Here is a 15,684-nt window from a genome sequence, read left to right on the forward strand (position 1 = left end):
CGCCAGACTGGCCTGATATGCTGCAAAGGCAGCAGCCAAACTACACACACACACACACACACACACACACACACACACACACACACACACACACACACACACACACACACACACACACACACACACACACACACACACACACACACACACACACACACACACACCAGAACCCAGGGCAGCACATTCCTCTAAGGAATACCACAGCAGACCGGCTCTGTTATGACATCTCTAACCAGGAGCGGAGGCAGGCCAGTGGGTTTGGGAGGCCAAAGGGCACCATGAAAGAGAGAGAGAGAGGAAAAGGGTAAGGGGGGTTAGAGAGGAGGGTGAGGGGAGCGGGGTGGACTTAGCTAACCCAGGGATATCCCCGTCCTGAACACTCCATTTCCCTCTTTAAACTGAAGAGAAGTTTCCATGGATCAGTAACTGAGAACAGGGAAACTATCAGAAACATTTCAAACAAAGGAAGGCTTTGGGCAACTGGGAGAAAGTGCAAAGCTCCCGTCCTCTCTTTGTACTGGATCAGTTCTAGAAAAACTAGAAATACCGCCACATGGTTGTATGCCTTTGCACACCAGACAACTTGCACTTTACATTTACATCCATGTCCGTGAAAACATGTCTGTTTCACATACATCTTCCCCCCCAGCAGCACAGAAGATCTTCCCAATCAGCAGTTTCAAGGTAGGCACCCAAGGTTCTTGAGTAATGGCCAATTACAGATATTGCATTCAAGAAAGTGAGACAGGTGCAAGGTCACAGTGTCCTTTGAACACCAAATTTGAATCAGCTCATTGTAAAGTCCAAATAAATGTTTGTGTCAAATGTGAAGAAATTCCCTCAAAATGTTCTTGAGATATCGTTTTCACAAGAATGAGATGATTGCAAGGTCACTGTGACCTTGACCTCTGAACACCAAAATGTAATCAGGTCATCCTCGAGTCTCCTAGTATGTTGTGTCAGTGTTTGTGCCAAATGTGAAGTAATTCCCTCAAGGTGTTCTTGAGATATCGCGTATCCAAGAATGAGACAGACGAGGTCACAGTGACCATTACTTTTGACATATGACCACCAAAATCGAATCAGTTCATCCTTGAGTCCAAATTAAAGGTTGTGCCAAATTTGAAAAAAATCTCTTACGGTTTTCTGGAGATATTGCGTTCACAAGAATGAGACAGACAACGTCACAGGGACCTTCATTTTGACCTAAAAGGTACAAGGTAGATTTATTAGTCATAATTTAAAACATCGTTTTAAAAAATTAAATTAAATAAAATGACCACCAAAATCTAATCAACTCATTGTTGAGTCCAAGAGAATGTTTGTGTCAAATGTGAAGAAATTCCCTGAAGGTGTTCTTGAGATATCACACTCACAAGAATGCAGGATGGATGGATGTATGGAACGATGGATGGTCGTACGGACAGACAACAAGAAAACATAATGCCTATCATCGGTGGAGGCTTAAAAAAACCCTGATGTCTTTGCACTCTGCGGATGCGAGAGTTAAGAGTCCATAAGGTTAACTCGTGTGTATGTTTGCAGAGCTGTTGTGCAATCTCCAGTTGAGGGAAAAAAAAAGATTCCTTTCAAAGCGTTATGGGGAGGTTTGTTTTCTTCCCCCAGACCTCAGGTGGTTTTATCTGAGATGCGGCAAGGTTGCAAAACATCACCAAATGTAGGGTCTAATTTAATAGACCACTACTGCTACAAGAATTTCATAGAGACCCACACAGGCAGTTGCCATTGGCAAAGCTACACTGAACCACAACAAACAAAGGCTTTTCAGCTGGGTGGACTCCGCTGTCCACCACGCCCTGACAATATGTTTTCAGAGTGAGACAGCAAGGGAGCAGGGGAGTACAAGAGCCTGGGGCCCACGCTGTTACTGATAGGACGCCAGATCAAAGCCCTTTCCCATCGTCTGAGGACAAAAAACCTGAGAGAGATGAAAGACCGTCAGCAGACTGTGGGAGAAATGATGAAGGACAGAGTAGTCCCTGTATGGCATTTACAAACAGCACAGAAGAAGAGAAGCTTTCTGTGCTGCGTCTGCGAGGAAACGTCGGAGGGAGTCTGAGGGGACCGGGGGCCAGAACCTGCCCACAGGATAAGCAAGGGAGTGATAAGACAGCAGCCTGCACTATCCATCTGACAGAAAACAAGCAGCCGGAACGGGAGGTCAACTAACAATCTGCTTACTCACACTACATCAAGTCCATGATGCACTGCAAAACTATTCTAGTCAATCCTCATTCACAGTGATCTTTCTGCTGAAGACAGCAAAACAAAAATAGATTTATTTAGGTCACCGTGGCTGCTGCATCCTTTGAAAGCCGTAAATGCTTCACCCTTTAAGTCAATGTATCGGCACTATAGGACGCTTTCATTTTAGCAGGCTGGAGTGTTTCAAAGACAAGCTGCACAAAGACCGGGACATTAACCTCCCCTCAACTTCCCCCGAAACCAACATGCAGGTTCAAGGATGTCATGTAAGGTCTGGAAACACTCTGGTGCAGTGTGTAGTCAAGTATTTATTTCACAGCGGAGAAAAGACAGAAAGAGACTGTAAAAAAGATTAAAGGGAGACAGAGTAAAGAGGCAACAGAAGACCACACCAAACCAGGCCAAGACCACTGCAGTGACAGGTAGATCAATAAAGCCCCTCGGAGGGCAAACTGATGACTGGCTATTAATTATCCAACTTCTAATCTAATGCGCATATGGTAAACACCTAAAAAGCACCAGAAGATTGCCTTTGACTTAGCTCTGATTTATAAAGAGTTTCTCTCCCTGCCCTGTTACTGGGTTGCAGTTAGGTGTGGCTACATAAAATGGTAAATGGACTGTACTTGTATAGTGCTTTTCTAGTCTTATTGACCACTCAAAGCGCTTTAACACTACATGTCACATTCACCCATTCACACACACATTCACACACTGGTGGCCGAGGCTACCGTACAAGATGCCACCTGCTACAGTAATCATTCACACACACTCACACTCTGATGACACAGCATCAGGAGCAATTTGGGGTTCAGTATCTTGCCCAAGGATACTTTGACATGTTGTCCAGAGGAGCTGGGGATTGAACCGCTGACCTTCTGATTAGAAGATGACCCACTCTACCTCTGAGCCACAGCCGCCCCATGTAAGATCATTAATCACATAACAAATGTCTGCCCAGTCACATTTAGCAGAAATATGGCTGAGTCTATTTTGCCAAGCTGACTCTGCAACACTTCATACTTTGTCCCCCTTTTTTTTAAATTGTGCATTGCACTTAGCTTAGATTGGGAATTAAAATTAGCCTGACATGATTTGAGAGCTACCATGTTAAGACGACCAGAGGATTGGGGCACACGACCCAAATCTCCTAGTGGTCCTAGTCACCGTGTCGGCCTGATGTGCTTATCCCAGCCACCTCCCTCCTCTGATAAATAAAGTGGTCCCACAACACCGGCATGGAAGCTAAGCAATGTACTGCTGTGGACATGGAGGCAGCTAAACATACTTTAGCCACCTAAAAAGAAAATCTATAGGCCTTTCAGTTTAACTGTACTCTATATTTATGTATTTGCTCCTCTTTAACCTGTACCTCCGCCATTTGGTGGAGTAAAATTATTGTTTTTCTTAACGGAGTCTGGTGTGTTCAATGTAACGGCTTCAAATCTTTGTCGATGAGGCCTGTCTAACAGCAAGGTAAAGAAGTGAAAATATTCTTAACATAGCACAAAATTAAACAGATATTGATTGGTTTTTAGGTGGCTCAAATGAATCAATTAAGGCAGAGTTTGTTGGATGCTGTTTGGTCATGTACTTGATGCAGTGGTTTTCTATCCTAAAGTTATTGTAAATAAACAGTTATGATTGTGACTAAGTCTATAGTATAGACTGTATAAATAATATAGGTCTGTATCAAGTATCGTATAACTTCCTTCAGTCATTAATTTCAAGTTACCAGCGGCTTTAAATATTCTTATCCAGTTGTCAATTCTGGGAATACACATTTTTAAACACCCTCTTTGTTCATATATCGTGCAGAAATTTTGGGCTGATCAGTGTGCGTCTGCTTTTCTCCACGTCTCACCACCAAAGGATCCTGTTTCCTATGAACTGTGATGAACGGTGTTCTCTTGTAGCAGCAAACACAGAGGTCTAATCATTCAAAAATTACTACTGCTCAAAGTTAAGATTATATCTTTCAAATAAACTTGCAAACCACAGCGTGAGCTGCATTTACATCCTGCACACTTTTTTTTAATGTTACTATACAACTGGCCTTTTCACCCCCCCCCAAAAGCATCAAGCAGAGAGGGAAATGTGGAAATGTAAACTGAGGTGTTTCTCAGAGCATTGCACTATAAGAGGAAGTGCTTGTGTCACACACACATATCCTGCTGCGGAGGCAACGGTCTGCATGGCTCTGAGGAGCACAGAGGCCAAAGATAACCGCTGAACCATCTTCCTGTGTGCTGTCAGTCACTCCGGTGTTACAATCAGAAAGCATCCTGTGTCGTAGGTGTGCTGCCACATAACACTAGAAAGGCCGGTAGATTTGCAGATGTAAAAAGAAAGCGGACATGCAATTGAATGGAATACTTAATTATGATAATTATTTAATTATAGTGAATATTTGATTGCTTGTTTGTGAATGCTGAACAGCACTGGTTTGAGAATGGGTCTCGGAAAAGTTGCAGACTGCCAATTTGAAATCTAACAGCCATTAACTGCTGTGGATGAATATGATGCTGCTGGCAGCTTGGCCTTTACTGATAAACCATGATGGAGTTAACATCATTTTTTTAGAGACTGAAAAAAGAAAGAAAGAAAAAATGTATATTTTACACACAGATTGCCAACACAGACACACACAGAAATTAAAAGTAAAAAATTCTAATTTTAAACCAAAAAAATTTCATTAGATTCTTGTTAAAAGTTGCAAGTATATGAATATTTGGATATAATTTTCTTTTGTTTTGTCAAACCTGTTGGTTCAGGTACCTGGTTAAATGTGAAAGTAAATCACACCGAAAAAACCATCAGCAGGAAGTAAACAACTTTTCTGTGGGCTCAAAAGATTGTGTGTTAATGTGATGCTGCTGTGACAACACATTTTCTTGTCACTCAGAATAAAAGGGCGATCTAATCCATCTGGTCTTCTGCTTCTATTGACCAATAAATCATAAAAACGAAAGAAGGGTGGAAATGAACGCTTCAAGCACAACACTGATCCCACTAACAATGCCAAAGTGTCTCAAGAGCTCCACTGCAGTCTTTCCAAACATGCCTGTTTAACACACCAGCAGTTCTGGTTCCAATTAGCTTAAATGCTACATCCAAAGGGAGCCGGCGGAGGAGCTCTTCTATATTCCTTTAATTGATGGCTGCGCTACTATCCTATTTCACAGGCCAGTTTCTGCAAAGAAAACTTGAAAAACACTTCATTAGCATGAAAAGCTGCTCTTTAATTATTTCAGCGCGTCCCAGGCTGATTTACAAGTGCCATTACACGACATGTCTATTTTGAGTTAATTTATTTAGCTGAACAATTCACCAGTGGGTAAACCTTGGTGATATTTGGGTTAATACCCTTGTCTCCAAACTGAAAAATAATGGCATTAGCAATTTCAGTCAGTAACTCTTTATTGCTGCACAACACTGACATGGGAAACTCTCTGCATTTGCATTTTTCTTGTATTCAAAGAATTTTTGCTTCTATCAAGTTTAAATGATTTACAGTAACTTCAGACACATCCTACGACAATTAACAAATGTATTTAAATGGCTGTCAAAATAACCATCAAAATGGCTATTACACTTGTATCACTCTACTGCAGATGCATTGCACCATAATCATGTGGAATGCCACACAAGTGATGACTGTACATGAAAAAACCTTAAGTTAAGATGAAATAAAGAAAAATGTCCTTTTGACTCTTATATCACATCCACAGACATCTCATGTACCTATTTCACAATATAAAAAAAGAGACAAAAAATGTATGTCATCATATTCTTATATCAAAATCCTCCATGTTATCTTCCTGTACAACAATACAAGGCATGTGCTTACATAAGTTAGAATCGACCAATTTCAACCAATGAAGTCACATCATCCACCCATCATTCAATCTGCAATTTCTAGCCGCACAGAGATGGTTAGGTAGCTAACAACAGCACGCAGCGTTTCCCACGCATTCACGTATTTGTGGTAGCCTGCCATGATCAAAACATCTGCTGTCACATACTGACTTTATATTCTGGTGCTAGACAGTTCTTTAGGAGCACTGTTGAAATATATTGTTTGGTTATTAACTATCAACCACACTCTTGGAGCGCAGAGCGTACTCTTGGTACAGATGGAGCAGCAGAACTTCAGGCGCAGTAAAAGTGAAACTTTACTGTTTATTGCGCTGGGTCTAAAGGTTTGCATTTAGTGGCTCCTCTCATCCATCGATCTGATCAGCTCTGACTAGACTGACGGATCAATCTAGTCAAAGAATTCATGACGAGTTTTGCCCGTACTGCATTCACGTACCTGCAAAAACGTCCAAATTTAGAAAGGGAAAACAAAATAATAAAAAAGGGATGCACACAAAATATCATAATAAAAAAAACACGTTTGCTGACAAAGCTCAGCTAAATCCAGCCTCTCTTTTAGCAGCCCATTCAAGTGGGAAGGATGTGATTTAAATCCCTCTTGTAACTGTACACTGATCAAATATTCCATTTCACTTGGAAATAACGTCAAAATACAGAAGCTTGTGATGCTTTAACTTCTGTTTCACTGGCACTGGTAAAAAATCTAAATGTCCACCTGAATTCTGCCTCTGACAGTTTTGTGTCATTTTTGTAACAAAAACATAGAAAGAAAATATATAATAGCATCAGTAGCATCATGTTCAAAGAACACGACCAGAGGGCTGCCAGGTAAATTCTCCAATCCCAGTTGAGCAAGACATTTAACCCTCTACTGTACCAATCATATTGCTCCCTGCTGCATTCAGGAGAGATTGTGGTTTTGAACAGCCACTCCCAAATATGCATGCAAATGTGCAAAAGTGAATCAAGAGCACTGATAATGAACTTGTTAAGCTGTTTTTTTTAAATGTAGCTCAAGTGGGTTAAAATAACCTTCTAGACAGTTTTGAGGAATTGGACCCATGGAGCTAGAGGAGTGGGCAGCTTATGACAGAGCATGTGTCACTTTCGGGAAGCTGGGCTTTTGATTGCAGAGGAATAGAAAAGCCTTCAGAGAAGAAACCTTGAGTCCAGGTCAAGGGCAAGAGGGGTGGAAAAGGATGTGCAGGATGTGTTTTACTCTTCTGTTTAGAGATGCATGTAACGCAAAAGACAATAAGCAGGTTAGCTGTAATAACACCTTTGACTGCAGAGTGTGAGCAGTGACAACCGAAGGCCAACAAACTGGAACTGAATCCTGTGTGCAGAGTTAACCAACTGCTGACAGAAACGAGGTGTAAAGTCACCTGAAGCAGCTTTCACCTGAACTGCGCAGTGTGGCAAAGTTCACTCGAAACTTTTATGAGAAGTTTAAAGTCTAAACCAAGACGCGAGTTCTGTTACACGCTAAAGCTAGAGTTACTGCCAGGGATCTACAAATTGTAGGCTACACAGGCCCTGACAAATCAGGAAAAAGCAGGACGATTACTCATAAATCATCGCCCAAACAACATGAGCATGTTGAGCTTGGTCCTCCGTGGTCCTTCAAAGTTACATATGCAGACTGGAATTAAAATGACCACCTCATCAAATCATCCACTACCCATGTCTACAGAACATATCTTTTTGTTTACCATCCTACCCTTACGTTATTTCATTGCTTTTATTTATTTAATAAACCCCCCTTTTTCTATTTCCCACCTATTATCCCACTATTATATTTTATTTATTCAATTATCTTTTTAGTTTATCTTGTTATTAATTGATTTTAAAAGATGTCCTCTTTCTATGTTTGCAAGGTCTTCATGTTCATTTGGTTGTGTATTTTGTTTTTATTCATTCACATAAACCAATAAAAACAGAGTTACAAATATATATATATATATGAACACCTCAGTGTCATTAAACTAGATCTTCCAAGTCGTATAATCACAAGAGCCACCACATCTGGCGAAACATCACTGTGCCCTGCAACTGAAATGGAAACTGTCAGTGGCACTTCTCTTTATTTTCCAGATCAAGCAAATGGGAGACCGTACACATGTGTTGAGACAGGTCATTTTTACAATGACAGAAATGACCCGGGGCTCTCTTCTATGATATATCACCTTTATGATCTAAAACTTTACTTTTTATCAGACATTACCTAATCTACATACAGTAGATGTTTGTTTCCTTGTCTGTATTACCTAATCTGTACGTTACCACAACACCCACGTATGCAGGCAGTCAGTCTAGCATTGAAATCCTGGCTCGTTATCACATCTGCTAAATAAATGTCAACCTTATGGTTGGGTATAGAATTTCAGTACATTAGAGCACAAACAATATCAGAAAGTATCAGAAACGTACAGTTATACAAATGTGCAGTTTTTTGGTTATATTTTTACTCATGACTTATCTTTCGTACACTATCAATGAATCATCTGTATTTTCTAAGTAGCATAAAAGTTATATTTTTAGCTTCACCAATCAAAAAAGGTTTTCTTAAAGTGTCAGATATGATCATTATAAAGCAGCCCTTTGACTTTATGGAGCTTTTTAGCCTTATTTAGCTGTTTCGGTTTCACAGGCCAAAAATGTACTGCATAATTCAGTCTCACCACTCAGCTTAACCCTGTTTTTAGTCACAGGCTGATATCTGAAGCAACCAAGCTATACTAAACCAGATAGGCTACCTGCCCATTACACATTGATATATACACATAGATGCTGCATTGGCCGCTTCTGTTCACTGCAGTGATGCGTCAACGTGGTGGCTGTACTGATAGAGTGAAGCTGCACCTATTAATGCATGTATGTCTACCGCTAAAGTTTAGACTGATTCTCCAGCAATTTGATTTGTTACAAATGCAAGACATGTACTTACGATACTGGAAACCACATTGGTTAAATTTCAAAAAGTGGGTTTTCATACCAAAATACTTACCAAATACTAGATAGTAACAATAATACTTTTAAAATATGATATTTGAGTGCACTATTTGAGTTACAATATTAAATTAATTTCTGGGAGGCTTCACATTTTTTTAAATTCTATTTTTAATTTTAATCTTTACATTTCAAATATTAGAAAAACAAAGTCCATACACTAGACTATGCTCCGATAAATATTTTACTCAATTACCAAAAAGGTGATGTTTTGAGCTACATGCTCTTCATAGTTAAATTGTTACATTTTGCTTATTTAACATTACATATGATGTCACACATTATGCTTTGAAATGCCAGCTAAAGACAACTGAGCAGTCATTTAGCTCAAGGTCCCTCCTGCACAGTGGTACTGTCCTTTCACTTTACACTTTAAAATTATATACAATATAAGTCGATATAAGCAAAACTATACACCTCTGGAGGCTTTCTGAACTAAAAATGAGGCACATGATGTTATGTATGCCAAGTTTGCACCATGAAATATTTTTTAACAAGAACTTTAAGGTAGATTATTTAACAAAATACATGAGCAAAATAGCTGATTAAATAAAAAATATTTTCTGCATTTTACCAATTGATTACTTTAATAAACTAATAAATAATAAATTTAGTACAGTCACTTAACTTTACATTAGCTTTAAAGAAAGATTACTTTTTGTAATATATAAATTTCAACACATTCATAACAAATACAGCACAGCAGTCCACAATTTCAAGTGAGAGGAATGCCGCTGAAAGGTGGTGGAAGCTGTTAAATAGCAATTCTGTCTTATTTGTTTCTCATTAAAATGGCTGTAAACACAGTCCATCCAACTTCTATCTGTCGACGCATTGTTACAATGTTTGTATGTACAAAACACAGTGCAATGCGCTGTTTTAAACTGGTATTGGTGACAACGGCTTACCTGACTAGAAGTGGTATTGCTAACAATATCTTGGTTTTCTGACTACGTGTACTGGAACGAGGTTGTGATTCCCAACTGTCATTCCCAATTTTGACTTTCAAGGTAAATGTAGCTCAGCATTAGTTAAAGACAAGCTGGTCAAAAAAAAAAAAAGAAAATCAAGCTTATTTCCACTAAAGACCCAGATGTTACTCACAGGGGTTTACGGAGACCAGCCCAGAGCTTATATGAGAAGTAACATTGGGCTTGTATATATCAGGTGGCCAGAAACACAACTCCAAATGAATGCTTGTGCAGTGTTTGCAGGATGTGTAAACAACAGGCAATTATAACTCCAGAATTTGTCAGGGCTGTGGGTTTGTCCACTTGTTAAGGAGTTCTTCTGCCTCAAGTGGCCCAAAAAACCCCAATTAATGCAACTTTATCATGTCCAAATAAAGCCTAATCATGCAAAACTACACATTGCAACAGATGATTGAACTTCAAATGATTTTGTGCAATCACAATTTAAAAGGCTGCTGCAAAAGTGGCAAACCCTACTACATGCACTCTGCAGAATTAACAAGCGCTGAGCAGGCGACAGTTAGAGGTGTAGTGGACTGTGCAGTGTCAGCCCCGATGCATGCAATTTAACCCTTGAACTGGAGAGGACCACGAGCAGCATGTGTAATGGAGGACTCCATTTAAAGCGGAGAAGTCAGGAGAGCTCGACAGGGGGAGGGGGCTTCAATAAGAGCCTCTCTTCCTGACAGCCACACACTGGAGTGGGGGAGGGTTAAAAACACCAAGCCCTCTTCCTGAGTCTGCAGCAATGGGCATAATGTGATGGATCCTTCCCTTCCACCTACGACTTGTAGCTCGTACCCTGACACTTTTACTCTGAAGAAAACACACAGTGTATAAACACACATGTGGACAGATCAGTGAGCTGCCTGAAAGAACATGATTCAGTCTGCAGCCTCTTTCGGAGAATCTGTTGTGACACACACAGAAAGAGAAAGGTAAGCCAATATCGTTTCCTGGGTTAAACTGACTCTGCACAAACAACAAGCATTTGTTCTCCATCCAAACACACTCATATATAGTAATTATCGTTTCCCTTGTGAAAGGGGAAAATCTACACACCCCCACCCTTTGCTCTGAATGGTGATAAGTTGTTGTGCAAACTGCAAATGATAAATCAGGAAACAGGTTTTTCTGGAAAGAAGATTTGAGCATTGGCACGGAGCTCGTGACAACATGCCACAACCTCAGCTTGTTGTAAAAGTTTTTCAACACAAGTGCTCGTCCTGCTTGTTTATTGTATAAAAGCAAACACTGCAAGTGAGCCCAATTCTTCGCCTCTGTCAACAAGGATCGAAGCATCTTAAGAAACACACTGCAAGTTTAGATCTATAAACTGTGCCGTGTTGATTTAGCCTGTTAGCTTATGCCAAATTACATCCAAACACAGCAATTAGATGCCTGCTGTTCTCTAAAAGCACATGATCCGCACCAAAATCCTGATTTAGCACTCATCATACAGGCTCTGTGAGCGTTCGTTGCAGAGTTTCCAAAGAGTGGCAAATGAGCACGGCCTCCTAGCAACATATTTGCCCTGCTACAGGCACACATGGTTTCAGTTAGGGGTCTGCACCTATAAACAGTTGGCCATGGCAGCTTATTGGTCAGGAAGTGCAATGTTGACTGCAAGTCAAGACAGGCACAAGCTGCTAATGAATGATATACACTCTTACGGTCTAGCTATGACAACACAGGTTGGATTGGAGGTGTTTAGAGGCAGAGAGAGAAGTGATTCTGAGGAGTTGTGAACAAACTGGAAGCAGAGAAGCTGGTCAAAAACACAATCACCAGGTGTTATCTGAATGTGAGATTTTTAACTACGCAACAGTGGAAAATCTACCTTTTCATTACAAAAGTCAATTCAGGATTTCAAAGAGTAATTCCATTTTTTATCAGTCAGATTTAGAATAAAAACATAAATTGGACAGAGGTTGATAACCTGCAAAACAGACTTTTAAGAGTTGACTTTTCAGACACAACCAGCGTTTCGCATCACTTGACTTGTGTTAATATGAAGACCAGCCTTAAGTGATACAACATGGAGAAACACAATCTCAACACACCCAGAGGGGTTTTCACCGTGCCAAGTAGACCACCGCAAACAGCCAAACACTACCATGAATTGAAAGAGGTGTCGTAACCACACACTGCAATTACAGAGATATTAAAATACCAGTCATGATAAAGGAGGGGGAATCACCAGAGGCCCCACAATACAATATTATCATGATACTTAAGTGGCACTACTTTATGGTACAACGACGACCCCAGAAAATACGACGGTATGTCGATTTACGATATTAGAATTATTATCAATTACAATGATCCTTGAAGAAAATTACAACAGAAGGATTATGTTACTTTAAAAAACAAAAATGTGTCCGTTTAAATACTTAAATTGAAATTAATAACTATTTTTGATGTTAAAGTATGTGTAAAAAGTCTCCTTTGTGAAAATAACTGAAACAAAGATGAGATTTTTCCACCCAGTTTCTTTGTTTTTTTTGGTCAATAACGTAGTTAAGCAAACGTACACAGGATAACCGCCGGTTTTCATACCACAGTATACCTTGAAATCAGTACATCACTGCAAACATGCTGGAATACGTGGGGTATTGCGATAACATAAACTGCAATACATTTCCATTCATTACCTTTTTTCAGCTGCAAATTATGTCCCCAAAGGAGAACTTTTTTAACAGCTGTGTGATTTATTAACAAAGTTTTCAGCCTGTTCTGTTCTCATGGCAAATCACTCTGTTGACAGGACTGTTTCTAGCGGACTGAAAAAGCTATTGATTTTATTATTCTATAATAGGCTACCAAAAGTTTAATTTGTCTTTATAATATTCATAGTTATATAATGATTAAAAAATGGATACTTGTTGGAACAGTGTATCGATACAATATTGCCTCACAAAAACTATGCTGTATCAATTTTTCCTCCACCCCTGTTAACAAACTGTTACATTTGTGTTACATTTGGCTGCAATCAGCGGGTTAAATACAATTTAGACTGCATGACAATAGCGAGAAGAAACAAAGCCGCGAAAACATCTCAACGATCGTCTGTGAATGAGTGAACCTACAGATTTGTTTAAAATCACTCAACCGTGTTCTGGGTTTCCAGTTACATGACTCTACTCTCAAAAACAAAAATACAACCTTAATAAATAGGTCAAATGCTGAAACCTGTCCCCACCAGTCCATCCGGGAACCTTAAGTTACTTCATAAGAATACATACAACCAGAGAGAAAATGCAAAATCAATATAGGTCAAGTTATCTTTTTAACTATACCAAGTAAACAAACAACATCTGTGCTGTCATTTTGGCTGTCAAAGGCTCAGACCCACCCCTCCTTATAAGTGTCCATCACCACTGACCTGAAACACCTGATCCATGCAGTAAGACAAAGTTATCAAGCAGGTGAAGTGACTCACTCATCACCTGATTTCTCAAAAACAACCAAACACAGTGTTGGGCTTTGTGTGTCTCCTATGGTTCATCATGGCCACAGTTGTGCAACTATTGTGCTCTCTTTACATCACGTTATTATGAAAATGACAGGAAACATATGTTGAATATTACAGGAACACTTACATGTAACGTTGTGTGTTGTAAATTCACTAACGTGGACACACAATTAGCATGTACCAAAGTAGCAAGCTACTTATCAAAACTTTCAATATTACACCAAAAATCGTTTCGGCGTGACAGCAAATGAATAAGCAATTAATTGAGGTGTAACGGCTTTATTTTGAGGCTCGATGGAGACAAAATACTGCGTATATGAAGCGAAGTGAAGCTATAATTTTCTGATTTAACGTTTCCATCCACGACAAGTCTTGCGACGTTTCAAAGGAGAGCTCAATGGAAAAAGTAGCCTAACATGGGCTACAAAACATGTAGCGTCAGCCAGAGTTATGCTAAAATAAAAACACCCATAATATCTATTTTCAGATATTCATATTAAACTGGACTTATGGTTAAAGTTACCGAATGTGCTTTCGGATTAAGACAGTGGTTTGCCAACTCGGCCGAGACGGCAACAGCCTCCAAACACTTTAAGTTAGCCAGCTAAGCTAGCTGCTTGCTGTAGACAAAAACTTTTTCCACATCTGAAAACTTTTTCTCTCCGTTTTCTTTCAAACGGAATGAGGCGCTATATAAAAGCGCTTATCTCACATGACACTAAAGTGCTTTTATATTTCACAATAACGCTTTAAAAACTGCATTTCTTCCGGCTGTTGCTAACTGGCCAAAGTTAACTTAAAGTAACTTACCTTTCCGTCTCCGCTGCCGCCGCCGCTCCCCGGGCCGCCTTCAACACCCGACACCGCCGCCGGACCTCCAGAGGGCCGCGGAGCTGGGAGAGGAGAAGCCGAGAGCAGTCCAGCTACTACCAGGCAGACGAAGAGCCAACTGCACCGAGGCCCCGGGCCTTGTGTGTCCTCGAAATAGCGTCAGGGGGAGGGATACCGAGCCTCGGCTCTCCGCCGTTTGACAGAGACTCGGGAATAACTTTTTGACAGCTCCTCTTCTTCAGCCCCCCCCTCCCCTCGACAGCCCTTCACTTTTCTCTTTTTCCTCACTTCCAGCAGATACGAATCAAAATACTGTCACAGAATATGGCGGCTGCATAAGCAAGCTACTATCGCGAGAGGAAGAGCTGTTTTCTTTTTTTTCCTTTTTTTTTAGTTTCCCCAAAGTTGTGCTGAGGGGGGGAGAGGAGTGATTGCTGCTGCTGCAGAGGATGCAGAAAGAGAGGAACAAAACCAGACTTATATTATTTTTATTATTATTATTATTACGTATTATTATTTACATCAATACATGGATTGTTTGTTTGTTTCATGTTCATTTTGTCTTCACAAAGAGGTTGAAGGCCAGAGGTCAGCGACAGATCAGCAGTCCTGAAGATAGTTTTAAGCAGGGCCGTAGCCAACACTGAGTCAACATAAGGCGGGGGGCCAAATCTGCTGGTGCCCCCCCCCCCCACACACACACACACATACACAGAAAACAATTCTAAATTTGAAAACTAATTTCCTAGTATGTTGTGTCATTTATTGTAATCAAGTACAGCCATACACTACTATACAAGCATGCAATAAACCTACCTACCAGAAAAATTCTAAAAGTCCTGCAGATAAGGTTTTTGTTTGTTTGTTTGTTTTGTAGGCTGGTGCATAAGTTAGTGTCCCCCTTTTTACTTTATCAGAAAAGCAACAGGATTTTTCCTTTGGATTTAGGATTTTTTCAGAAAATAATCTGTGTGACAAATAAATGTTCATGAGCAGCAAGATCAGCAAGATAATCATCACAAATGAACACTACTATAATGATTTCTGAAGCAATCGCCAGAGGTAAAAAGTGTATATAATGCTATAACCAAACTACACCATGATCACATGACTTAACAATGCCACAGAGGCGGTAAAGCTTGTAACTGTAAAATCTTTTCTACTCTTCTGACCACTCAAGTGCTAAAATGCTAACTCATTTCCTGTTTATAGCAGTCATTCCTGCACCATTTCATAAAGACATTATATTATTAGTTGAATATGCCCATGAGCCATGTTCTGCTGGGGTATGGC

General features: G+C 40.0%; 1 protein-coding gene across 4 annotated transcripts in view; it reads right to left on the reverse strand.

Moving 5' to 3' along the window:
• Positions 1-14,787, reverse strand: part of tab2 (TGF-beta activated kinase 1 (MAP3K7) binding protein 2) — a 54,567-nt gene extending 39,780 nt beyond the window's left edge. The window contains exon 1 of one of the 4 annotated variants that reach the window (XM_042503193.2): positions 14,371-14,787. The gene's annotated coding sequence lies outside the window, so the exon portion shown is untranslated. The remainder of the gene's footprint in view (positions 1-14,370) is intronic. The other 3 variants (XM_042503192.2, XM_042503195.2, XM_042503194.2) reach the window with 3 other exon arrangements.
• Between the last annotated feature and the right edge of the window lie 897 nt (positions 14,788-15,684).

The sequence above is a fragment of the Plectropomus leopardus genome, chromosome 16, assembly GCF_026936395.1.
Source record: "Plectropomus leopardus strain MGB_pleo_1.0 chromosome 16, ASM2693639v1, whole genome shotgun sequence".
Classification (NCBI taxonomy): Eukaryota; Metazoa; Chordata; class Actinopteri; order Perciformes; family Serranidae; genus Plectropomus; species Plectropomus leopardus.